Source organism: Salmo salar, chromosome ssa01 (genome assembly GCF_905237065.1).
Source record: "Salmo salar chromosome ssa01, Ssal_v3.1, whole genome shotgun sequence".
NCBI classification, from domain to species: domain Eukaryota; kingdom Metazoa; phylum Chordata; class Actinopteri; order Salmoniformes; family Salmonidae; genus Salmo; species Salmo salar.
In genome coordinates, this window is record NC_059442.1 from 20,032,426 (window position 1) to 20,044,933 (window position 12,508).

The 12,508-nt window shown below is 42.8% G+C and overlaps 1 pseudogene; it reads right to left on the reverse strand.

Moving 5' to 3' along the window:
- The window catches only part of LOC106573019 (myelin transcription factor 1-like protein), a 144,852-nt pseudogene that overhangs the window by 6,865 nt on the left and 125,479 nt on the right, over window positions 1–12,508 (reverse strand).

A 12,508-nucleotide genomic window follows, 5' to 3' on the forward strand; every position in this document is an offset into this window, starting at 1 on the left:
TACACACTTTATGTCAGGTTCTTTATGTCAGATTGGGATTCTACTCAGTGGCTCATTACCTAGTGGTTAGAGCGTTGGCCAGTCACCAAAAGGTTGCTAGATCGAATCCCCGAGCTGACAAGGTAAAAATCTGTCGTTCTGCCCCTGAACAAGGCAGTTAACCCACTGTTCCTAGGCTGCCATTGTAAATAAGAATTTGTTCTTAACTGATTTGCCTACTTAAATAAAGGTTAAATAAAAATAAAAAAATAAAACAATTGCTACATACCCAATCCTGACTGGCTCTTTATGTCAGATTGGGATTCTACTCAGAAGCTCATTATGCATACACACTCCCGATTGGCTCTATATATCAGTTTGGGATTCGACTCAGTAGATCATTACGTACACTCCTGGTTGGCTCTCTATGTCAGATTGGGATTCTACTCAGTAGCTCATTACGCGTACCGACTCCTGATTGGCTCTTTATGTCAGATTTGGATTCTACTCAGTAGCTCATTACGCGTACCAACTCCTGATTGGCTCTTTATGTCAGATTGAGATTTCACTCAGTAGCTCATTACGCATACACACTCCTGATTGGCTCCATTGTGTGAGTGAGCGGTGACAGTCATTACCGTTGCTGGTGTGCTGTTTTATCGTTAGCATTTCAGACAGTCCAGACAGTCTGGCTTTCTTCATGGCAGAGGTGGCACGCGGACAGCCCGACAAACTTGGGGAAAATATTAGAAAATAGGACATTTTTAGACATACAGACAAATAGTGCATATTTTACTTTAACACACACACAAAACCTGACTGGATGAGTGAAGCATTGGCTCCACTAGCTTTCATAGATCCGGTCAGATCAGTGATTACTTCAAGGAAGGGAGAAAGAGAGGATGCATGATCAAATATTGATGCAGGACCCAGACCCACCTCCGATGTGTGAGGAAGCTCCCACTGACGTGACCCGAGCCGTCACAGCCCGGGGTGGGACAGGACATGCCGTCTGTCTTCCCAGCCTTCCATGTGAACTGGGAGCCATTCATGTAACCGTCCTTCTGCCGCTTGGCCGCTAGGGGGCAGCCTGATGCGCTGCGGTGAGACGCGTACTTCCCTGTCACATGACCCTGACCGCCACAGCCTGGGACCGGACACCTGTGGATGGCGTAGGGATACTCTGGTTATTCTAATAACCAGGGTCAGGAGTTTTTTTCTGACAAGGGCCCAGAAGTTTTCCTGCTCAGGATGCATTGTCAGGAAGAATTGTGTAATTAATTACATAGTTATTGCTATGACATAAGGTCTATGTAATGTAAAGTTGGACCACATATAGCTTCATAGGTGAGTTGAGCAAATATCATTTCAGAATCGAATGCAGCATGACTTTGTTTGTGTTTTGAGTTACAGAGTGCAGAATGGGAGACGATACGGTATTAGTAATCAACCTGACTTAAATATAAATAAAAACACCATCAATCTGGTCTGATCTGGTCTAATCTGTCCCTTTGGCAGTTTATCACACTGACACAGACTACAGTCAGTCAACGTTAAATCAGCACTTGGCACTATGGCTAATCAGATGCAGTGAAGCTGAAAATGTTTTAACACATAATATTTCCCCAGTGGATTATTGTTACAACTCCCCTTGGTTTTATTAAACTATCAATCAGGCTTATTATATTTCCAGAAACAGGCACAATTTCTTTCCGAAAATGGTCCAAACCCCCACACACAGTTCCAAATGCTTTCAGAAAGAGAAAAGGTTGACTCTAAGTCCAAGAACTTTTCTCCTCCAGCCAACGCTTATTTTGAGCAGTTCTGTGTTGTTGATTTTATTAGGATCCCAATTAGCCGACGGCAGTGGTGACAGCTAGTCTTACTGTGGTCCGACATGTAACTAAAAAGACATTACAGACAAAATATTTTACAATTTACATACATTGAAAACATTAACATGTAGTGTACGTGTGTCCATCTATCAGTTACATGTACATGTCAGTACATATAGTACACACAACAAGCAGGTCAGATAGGGGAGAGGCATTGTGCCGTGAGGTGTTGCTTTATTTGTTTCTTGAAACCAGGTTTGCTGTTCACTTGCACTATATAAGATGGAAGGGAGTTCCATGCAATCATGGCTTTTAGTGAAGATAGATGTGTGGGAAAGCGATCCTGCCTCTGTTGGCTTGGCTGACCGTGTGAGATAGATCGACAGACAGACAGACAGACAGACCAGGGTGTTGGTTTTCTCTCAGCAACACTGAGAAATCAATGAGAGTGCAGCCAGAAAAGCTCATTAGAGACAATCCAGATCAATCTCTGTCTCTCTCTCTCCAGCTAACTGTCTCTGTATCTTTTTGTGATGCCACAACATAAGATCCCTACATAGGATAACCCTCATTTTCAAACCATGGCAGACTGGGGGTTGCCTGTCTCTGTTTCAATCTAAAAAGAACAGTGAGAGTTTGTTAAGGGCATCTAGAAATGAGGTGAGAGCAGTAGTTCCCTGAGTCTTTGAGAGGGGTTTGGCAGGCTAACTCTACCTGATGGGCTCCTGGTCCTCCTTGTCCTCTTTACTGTGTGTTATCTTTATTCCACTCTTCCTGGCCCGTGGACACCCTGATAGACTGCAGAGGAAAGACAACCACATCAATTGCAAATATTATTAATACAGAGAACTTACTCTGAACCAGCCTGAGAGGTGTGTTTGCTGTCCACTGCCAGTGTGAATAACTACAAGTGTGTGTGTGTGTGTGTGTGTGTGTGTGTGTGTGTGTGTGTGTGTGTGTGTGTGTGTGTGTGTGTGTGTGTGTGTGTGTGTGTGTGTGTGTATGTGTTTATTTTACCTTCTGTGTGATGCGTAGTTGCCAGTATTATGCCCAGAACCATCGCACCCCGGTGTCGGGCACCTGGGACAGAAAACACAGCGAATCAGGGCCTACAGCAACCAACAGGGCTTGAAGGACACAGTCAAAAACACACTCGTTCTGTACCATTACATCTGTAATGTATTTCACTGAATCAGTCTGTAGAGTGTACTCCAATTACGGGAAGGGTGGTAAGGTTAAGGGAAAACAATAAAGGAAAATGTATTAAAAAATAATATATATATATATATATATATATATATATATATATATATATATATATATATATATATGGTATTGGAAATAATGCAGACAATTACATTGATAGAACCTACAATATATATGCAATATTAAAGCTGATATACCCCATAAATAAAACATACATATTAATAACAGTCAGTAGAGTGTATTTGCTTTGTCTGAGGAACTAAAACCAAGTTCAAAATTCAGGAATCGGGAATTATACTTTTTTCACAATATATCAACAAAAGAAGAAACAAAAATAAGAATGAAACATCTCACGCCTTACTTGAGCTCTTGTGAGTTGGTGGCCATCATACTTCGAATGCTTTTGTCAGCTAAAGGACAGCCAGAGAGACTGGAAGATATACCATGACAACATTAGTGAGGCAAAGAAGAGAGAGGGCCCACCACTGAAACATAAAGACATAGACAAACATGCACAGTACACATTGTGCACACACTTACACACAAACACACACGTTGACAAGACTGGAATTGCAAGAAAGCCATGATGCAAGTGCACGGGGGACTATGGGTCAGTAAATAAAAGTGTTAACCCCTCTAAATAACTGCATTCAGAAATAGCCTGTGTAGAACATAAATGTTTTGTTGACATGATCTGTAAGTTCATTGACTACATTCCTTGACATAATTGGGTATCTGGTAGGCCTATGTTTACCATGATGATACACATCACTTAGACACTGTATGTTGACTCAAAGGGTTAACTGTAATCATACTCAAGGGTAAACACAGAGATGTGCATTCTGGCTGCAGTAGTCAGAGAGCATAGTCGAGGTAAGCTGAAAACAATACATCCAAGTCACTTGACCACTCCCCTCACACCCAGATGTTGGGCATCTGTCACCAGAGAAATAGACAGAATGAAACCAAAACTAGAGGAACATAAAATAAAATAAATAGGTTTGTTTATCCCTTTTATTGTTGGCTGATTTGTTTTTCATTGTTTCCAGTTTAGCTTGACTGTCTGCAAAATGGTTTGGACTGTTTTGGACCCATTCTAGAGCGCAGCTGCAACATGATGAGGTAATCATGTTTTATTACATTAAACCATCAACATAAGAGAAGCATAAGAAACCAGCAATACACTGGCTGAAGAGCTCTGGATCAAATGAAAAGCTGGCTGAAAAGTACGTGGCAAAATGTAGCATGCCATTAGTACCAAGGGGGGAGAGGTGGGTGGGGTGGTTCCTCTGAAGCAAAGGAACCGAACAGAGACAGGAAAGAAGGAAAAGCCAAGAGGAGAAAAGCAGATGGGAGCGGGGGGGTGGGGGGGGGAGGGGGTGGAGCAGAATGGAGGGGTGGCACACATACGCACGCACACACACACATCCCGTACAGGTCAGTCTTACGTTATCAGGTCCTTCTTGCTCTCTTTGCACTGAGCGTACTTGGGCTTGGGGCTGTGCATGGAGACATCATCAGAGTAACCTCGCTGCTCCAGCAGCTCCTGGAACGGGTCCAGGTCATTCGTCTAGAGGAAGAGAGGGATGGAGGAGAGAGAAAGAGAGAAATGAGAGAGAGGGACATTGAGAAAGATGGGAAATGAGAGAGATTGGGATGAGAGGGTGAATAAGAGAGAGGGGTGAGAGAGAAAGAGAGAGAAAAGAGGAGGGAGAGGAATGGGATGGGGGAGAGTGAAAGAGAGATACACACAGTCAAATAGATGGCGAGGACGGAGGGGGACTTTTTGTTCCAGTTTACACAGGATGGAGCTAGCATGCCATGATTTTTTATACATACAAAGCTGTTTATTTTTGTCTTTTCAAACCGACCCCATTTAAATGGAAACAAGCACTCATTATGATCAGGTGAGGTCAATAAGGGGGCGCGGCCAACACACCTGAACAAAGAGTTTAGTTGATGCTGAGAATGGAATTCTCTAGTAATTATGAGTTTTGGTTGTCCCAAACTTGGTGGGTGTCAAAATAGCTAACCGTGATGGCCGGGCTATGTACTCAGAATATTGCAAAATGTGCTTTCGCCGAAAAGCTATTTTAAAATCTGACACCGCGATTGCATAAAGGAGTTCTGTATCTATAATTCTTAAAATAATTGTTATGTATTTTGTGAACGTTTATCATGAGTAATTTAGTAAATTCACCGGAAGTTTGCGGTGGGTATGCTAGTTCTGAACATCACATGCTAATGTGAAAAGATGGTTTTTGATATAAATATGAACTTGATTGAACAAAACATGCATGTATTGTATAACATAATGTCCTAGGAGTGTCATCTGATGAAGATCATGAAAGGTTAGTGCTGCATTTAGCTGTGGTTTTGGTTTTTGTGACATATATGCTTGCTTTGAAAATGGCTGTGTGATTATTTTTGGCAGGGTACTCTCCTGACATAATCTAATGTTTTGCTTTCGCTGTAAAGCCTTTTTGAAATCGGACAGTGTGGTTAGATTAACGAGAGTCTTGTCTTTAAAATGGTGTAAAATAGTCATATGTTTGAGAAATTGAAGTTATAGCATTTTTGAGGTATTTGTATTTCGCGCCACGCGATTCCACTGGCTGTTGACTAGGGTGGGACGCTAGCCCAGGGAAGTTAAAGTAATGAAAATATGAAAAGTTTTTTTCTCAAGTTACTTAAATGTGCTGAGAATGTTCCATAGCTAAGCAAATATCCTGCACCATTCCCAAATATTTGTGGGAAGGTTGCATGCTAAATAACCATAAGACAACCACGCTCCCACCAAGTTTTAAGAAACATATTGTTCCCAGAACATTATCTGCTAGCTGGGTATGGATTGAAACTGACAGCACTGACAGAGCAAGTACTGTAGGAGACAGAGGGCATGGGAGGCATTGCCCATCAGGCTGCCAGTGGCTGCCAGCACCAGTTTAGAGCTGTTTCTGGGCAGCCAGCAGGGTAGAAGAGGAGCACAAGGTAAAGGGTGTTCCCTATCACTTATATGCTTTTTTTCCTATCCTTGTGGGGACCAAACTATTGATTCCCATTCAAAATCTTATTTTCCCTAGCCCCTAACCTTAACCCCAAACCCTTTACCCTAAACCTAACTCCTAACCCTAACTCCTAACCCTAAATCTAACCCTAATTGTAACCATAACCCTAATTGTAACCATAACCCTAATCTTCATCCCTAAAACTAAAATAGCCTTTTTCCTAGTGGGGACTGGTGAATTGTCCTTGTTTTACTCTCCATATGAGGACTTCTGGTCTCCACAAGGATTATAAAACCCCCAAAAACACAGAGGGTTGATTATCAGCCTCTCACACGCACTGTCTCACACACACATACACACAGAGAGAGAGAGCAAGAGAGAGACAGAGTGAGAGAGACAGAGCAAGAGACAGAGCGAGAGACAAAATGAGAGAGAGAAAGAGTCAGAGCTGCCCTGGCGTTCTCAGAGCTTTAGAAGCAGCTTTCTTTAAAACACAATGGCACTTTCTATCTCAATTTGTATGCAAATGAGGTGCCTGCCTGTCTGACTGGCTGGGTGGCCGGCTGGTGGCTGAGGAGGCTCTGCCATGCCGTCAATCTGGGTTTTGGAGAGACACAGCACTCAGGAAGTAGTCACGTTATCGCTACCTATATGTACATAACTAACTCAATTAACTCATACCACTAAACATCATCTCAGTAATGATACCCCGTGTATATAGCCAAGTTATTGTTATTGACTGTGTATTTATTCCTTGTGTAATTTTTTATTTTTTATTCTGCATTGTTGGGAAGGGCCCATAAGTAAGCATTTTACTATTAGTCTACATCGGTTGTTTACGAAGCATGTGACAAATGCAATTTGATTTGAATAATACCGTCGACAACCATCACTGCACCAATGGATCATAGGAGTGCCTAAGCCAATTTGTTCATGAGTTTTGCAAATCAACAGAAGAATCTCTAACTGAGGAGACTGGAAATGCAGTTGTGTATTTAATGCAGCCTTTGAGGATTGATTGAGTATATAACTTCTTATCACAACAGACTGGAAACGTCAGGGCTCTCTTGACAAGAAATCCTGGAGTCTATTCAGTGCTACATATTTCTGGATTGAAGCTATCTATTTGCAGGACTATTTGCAGGATTATATGAGGAAAACCTCATAGTAAGACTCTCTTTGTTGTGCTGCAGTAGGCTTCACTATGTTGTGCTCCTCAGTTTCTCTGTGCCTATTGCCCTCAGCACAATGGAATCAGAATTAGGGAGCTGGCTGAGCGTTCTAATGCAGTACTTAACAGATACACTAGATGGCACTCTTGTGAAGTCCCAGATGGCTATTGTCGCTGCAGACTGGCTTTGTCTACAGTGCAGGCTGCCAGGTAAATCCTCTATTTTCCTGTGTGTACAGTAATGCCCCTAAAGACACAGGCAAATATATCCAGCAAAAATTGAAGAACAGGGTCATTTTGTTTGTTCCTCTACATTGCAAAAACGGGCACACATACACACACGCAGGCAGGCACACACGCAGGGATGCTAACGTGCACACACACACACACACACACACACACACACACACACACACACACACACACACACACACACACACACACACACACACACACACACACACACACACACACACACACACACACACACACACACACACACACACGCACAAGTGCTTCACATATATACTTTGGAAGGGGATCAACTCTTACAAGAGTACCAAGTAGATTTTGTGATTCAATGAGTAGCTGTTGGTATTTTCTTACTAGGGCAATTGAATTTAAGTGCTGTCTTTTACCTACCACACTACAGTAGTTCATCGTTGCTGTTTGAACTGTCTGATTGCTCAGTACTTGTCATTGTGGACTTAGTTTCAGGCTAGTTTCAGGCCTATTTGTGTAACAGTCTTGCTAATTTGTGGGCGTGTTGTATTATAAGTCGTGTTCTCTCCACCTCTGCCAGGCAATCAGCAATCAGTGCTGGGAGGTGTGTCTTTCACCTCTGCTAGGCATTTAGTGGTAATACTTCAGTCTCCCCTATGTTTTCAGCAGCAGCTGTAAGCAGAGGTTTTGTCACCAAAACAAATGCTGCTGCCGAAACAAAGATGTTCTGCCAAGTTGTTCTGAGCAGTTAAATGAGGAAGGAAAGAGAGGAAGGCTCCACCAGACTCTCTCACTTGAGTAGCTTAGCTAGTTATTTTCTGATGATCATTTTGCTCTTTTGTAGCTTTGGAAAGTATGTGTGTGTTTCACATCCTAGTTTGTGCCTCTCCCTGTAGGTTTTACAGATGCCCCCCACTCCATGGCTGTAACCCTTCTAATTTAGTGTATCTTGTGCGCACGACCCATGTGTAATTCCTAATCTCTGCAGCGTTTGGAACTGCCTATCTGCGGTCAATAAGGAACTCAGCCTATTGCCCTTCAGTGCCTACACCTTTTGGCCCTGACAGAGACATGGATTTTCCCAGAGAACACTGCTACTCCAGCTGCTCTCGCGTCATCTGGCTATCTTATAGTCCAAGAGCATCTGTTCTTTGCAGTGGTAGCACAGTTCTACTCATTTTCCTAAGTGGAGATGTTCTATTTTCCCCTCTCTCACCTGTCTACCTCTTCATTTGAATTCCAATCTCTTACTCTCACTTGTCTCCTCAAGCTTAACCTGTTAGGGCTAGGGGGCAGTATTGACACGGCTGGATAAAAAACATAACCGATTTAATCTGGTTACCACTCCTACCCAGTAACTAGAATATGCATATACTTATTACATATGGATAGAAAACACCCTAAATTTTCTAAAACTGTTTGAATGGTGTCTGTGAGTATAACAGAACTCAAATGGCAGGTCAAAACCTGAGAGATTCCTTTACAGGAAGTGGCCTGTCTGACCATTTGTTGAACTTCTTTTCCATCTCTATCATTTACTAAGGATCTCTGCTCTAACGTGACACTTCCCACGTCGTCCATAGGCGCTCAGAGCCCGGCAAAAAACAGAATGTCGTCATTCCAGCCCCAGGCTGAAACACATTATCGCCTTTCTCAAGTGGCCGATCAAGGGACACTGGCTTATGCGCGTGACCCCGACCGCCCCCGCCTTTGGGATTTTTTCCTCTGTTTGCCGAAAAGGAGATTCCCTGTCGGAATATTATCGCTTTTCTACGAGAAAAATGTCGTAAAAATTGATTTTAAACAGCGGTTGACATGCTTCGAAGTACGGTAATGGAATACTTAGAATTTTATTGTCACGAATTGCGCCATGCGCGCGACACTTCTTTACTATTTCGGATAGTGTCTGGAACGCATCGAACAAAACGCCGCTATTCGGATATAACGATGGATTATTTTGGACCAAACCAACATTTGTTATTGAAGTAGCAGTCCAGGGTGTGTATTCTGACGAAGACAACAAAAGGTAATCAAACTTTTATAATAGTAAATATGATTATGGTGAGTGCTAAACTTGCCGGGTGTCTAAATAGCGAGCCCGTGATGCCTGGGCTATGTACTTAGAATATTGCAAAATGTGCTTTCACCAAAAAGCTATTTTAAAATCGGACATATCGAGTGCATAGAGGAGGTCTGTATCTATAATTCTTAAAATAATTGTTATGCTTTTTGTGAACGTTTATCGTGAGTAATTTAGTAAAATGTTAGCGAATTCCCCAGAAGTTTGCCTAGTTTGCTAGTATGCTAGTTCTGAACGTCACATGCTAATGTAAAAAGCTGGTTTTTGATATAAATATGAACTTGATTGAACAAAACATGCATGTATTGTATAACATAATGTCCTAGGGTTGTCATCTGATGAAGATCATCAAAGGTGAGTGCTGCATTTAGCTGTCTTCTGGGTTTTGGTGACATTATATGCTGGCTTGAAAAATGGGTGTCTGATTATTTCTGGCTTGGTACTCTGCTGACATAATCTAATGTTTTGCTTTCGTTGTAAAGCCTTTTTGAAATCGGACAGTGTGGTTAGATTAACGAGAGTCTTGTCTTTAAATGGCTGTAAAATAGTCATATGTTTGAGAAATTGAAGTAATAGGATTTTTAAGGTTTTGAAAATCGCGCCACAGGATAGCAGTGGCTGTTACGTAGGTGGGACGAATTCGTCCCGCCTAGCCTAGAGAGATTAAAATGGTGTTAAATAGTCATATGTCTGAAAAATGGAAGTTTTTGGATTTCTGAGGTGTTTGTAATTCGCGCCACGCTCTATCATTGGATATTGGCGAGGCGTTCCGCTAGCGGCACATCTAGATGTAAGAGGTTAATGAGCTTGACACCTTGATAAGCTAATTTCCCGATGATGGCTCACCACTCATCGTACTGGGCGACTTTAACCTCCCGATGCCTGACTTTAATACATTTATTTCCACCTCTTCTTTCCACTCCTTTCCTCTTTTGACCTCACCCTTTCCCAGTCACCTCCCACTCACAATATAGGCAATACACTTGACCTCATCTTCACTAGAGGCTGTTTCACCTACTAATGTCACTGCAACCCCCTCCATGTCTCTGATCACTACTTTGTTTCCTTTTCCCTCAATTTTTCCTCCAATCCTAGCCACTCAGTCCCCACCCAGATGGTCATGTGCTGCCACAATCTTCACTCTCTTTCTCTTCTACCCTATCCTCTCTTCCTGCTAAATCCTTCTCCCTCCTGGCTCTGCCTCTTCGACCCTACTTTCCTCCCTTTCTGCATCCTTTGACTCTCACTGTCCCCTTTCCCTTTCTTCCCAGCCGGCCCGACCTTCCTCTCCTGTTCCGTGGCTGAGTGACTCACTGCGTGCTAACAGAACAGGGCTGCGGGCAGCTGAGCAGAAATGGAGGAAAAATAAACTTCCAGAGGACCTATCTTCCTTCCACCCCTCCTCTCTAAAGCTGCTTTCTAATTTTTTAAATGTTCAGCTTCTGCCTCCAACCCTGCGAAAGTCTTCTTCATTTTCTCCTCCCTCCTTAATCCTCCACCTCCCTCTCTGTGGATGACTGTCAACCACTTTGAAAAAAGGTTGATGACATTCACTCCTCTTTAACTCAGCCTACTGAGTCCACTGGTCCCACTCACACAGAACTACCCCTATGCCTTGACCTCTTTCTCCCCTCTTTCTCCAGATGGAATCCTGTGACTAGTGATGTCCAGCTGCCTGTCAACCTTCCCACTCAAACCCATCTCCTCCTCCCTTCTCCAAACCATCTCTGGAGACCTCCCATTCCTTACTTCCCTTATCAACTCATTCCCAACCACTTCCTGACCAAGATGGCCAGAGTCCCTCCCCTCAAGAAACCAGCACTCCACCCATCTGACTTCAAAAACTACAGACTGGAACCCACTCAGGATTGGGGGAAACATAGCACCATCCCTCTGCACACCCCTGGATTGCATCCTACCTGGCAAGTCGCTCCTACCATGTGGCATGGAGAAGATCTGTCTGCACCACATGCTCTCAATACTGGTGTCCCCCAGGGCACGGTTCTAGGCCCTCTCCTCTTTTCTTTTTACACCAAGTCACTCGGCTCTGTCATATCCCCCCTTCTGACACCCACTTGGTGACACGCATCTCTGCGTGCCTGACAGGCATCTCAGCTTGGATGTCGGCCCACTACCTCAAGCTCAACCTTGACAAAACGGAACTGCTCTTCCGCCCAACCGCTCCAAGACCTCTCCACTCCACTGAGTGCAAAGAACCATGGCGTGGCCCTGGGCAACACCCTGTTGTTCTCTGCAAACATCAAAGCAGTGACTCGCTTCTGCAAGTTCATCCGTAGATGCTCTTCTCTGTCCTGACACACCAATGGTGGAACAAGCTTCCCCCTAAAGTCAGGACAGCGGACATCCTGTCCATCTTTGGAAAACGTCTGAAACCCCACCTCTTTGACGAGTATCTTAAATAACTCTCACAGCGCCCCCGAAACGTATTTTCCCACTAGCATTGATTTTGCTGATAAATACTTTTTTGAGGGAAAATGTACATGATACAATTGTGATGTGTTGTCTAACCTAGCATTCTTAAAATAAATGCACTGATTGTAAGTCGCTCTGGATAAGAGCGTCTGCTAAATGACTGAAATGTAAAAATATAGTTCAATATTGGAATGTATTTGGAAATACACTTGTAAAGTATTGGCATGTAGTTGAAAATACTAAAATACAATGACTGAAATACACTCCCATGCATTTAACTCAGACATTTGAAAATAATATTTGAAATAAGTATTTGAAAATACTTTCAAATACTTCCAATAGAAGTTGATTCTTGACACATTATTGGAAAATACTAAAATACACAGAAAATACCCAGGTCTGTCACAGTCTTTTGATGAGAAGAGATATATAGATTCCACCACAATGTGCAAGCTATTTATTTGCATAATTCACAATAGCAGAGACACATAGTGTGCAGAGAGCATGATCCAAAATAAACCCAGACAACTCTGTCTGCTGTACGGTGATGCTGATGGAAATTTAATATACAAAT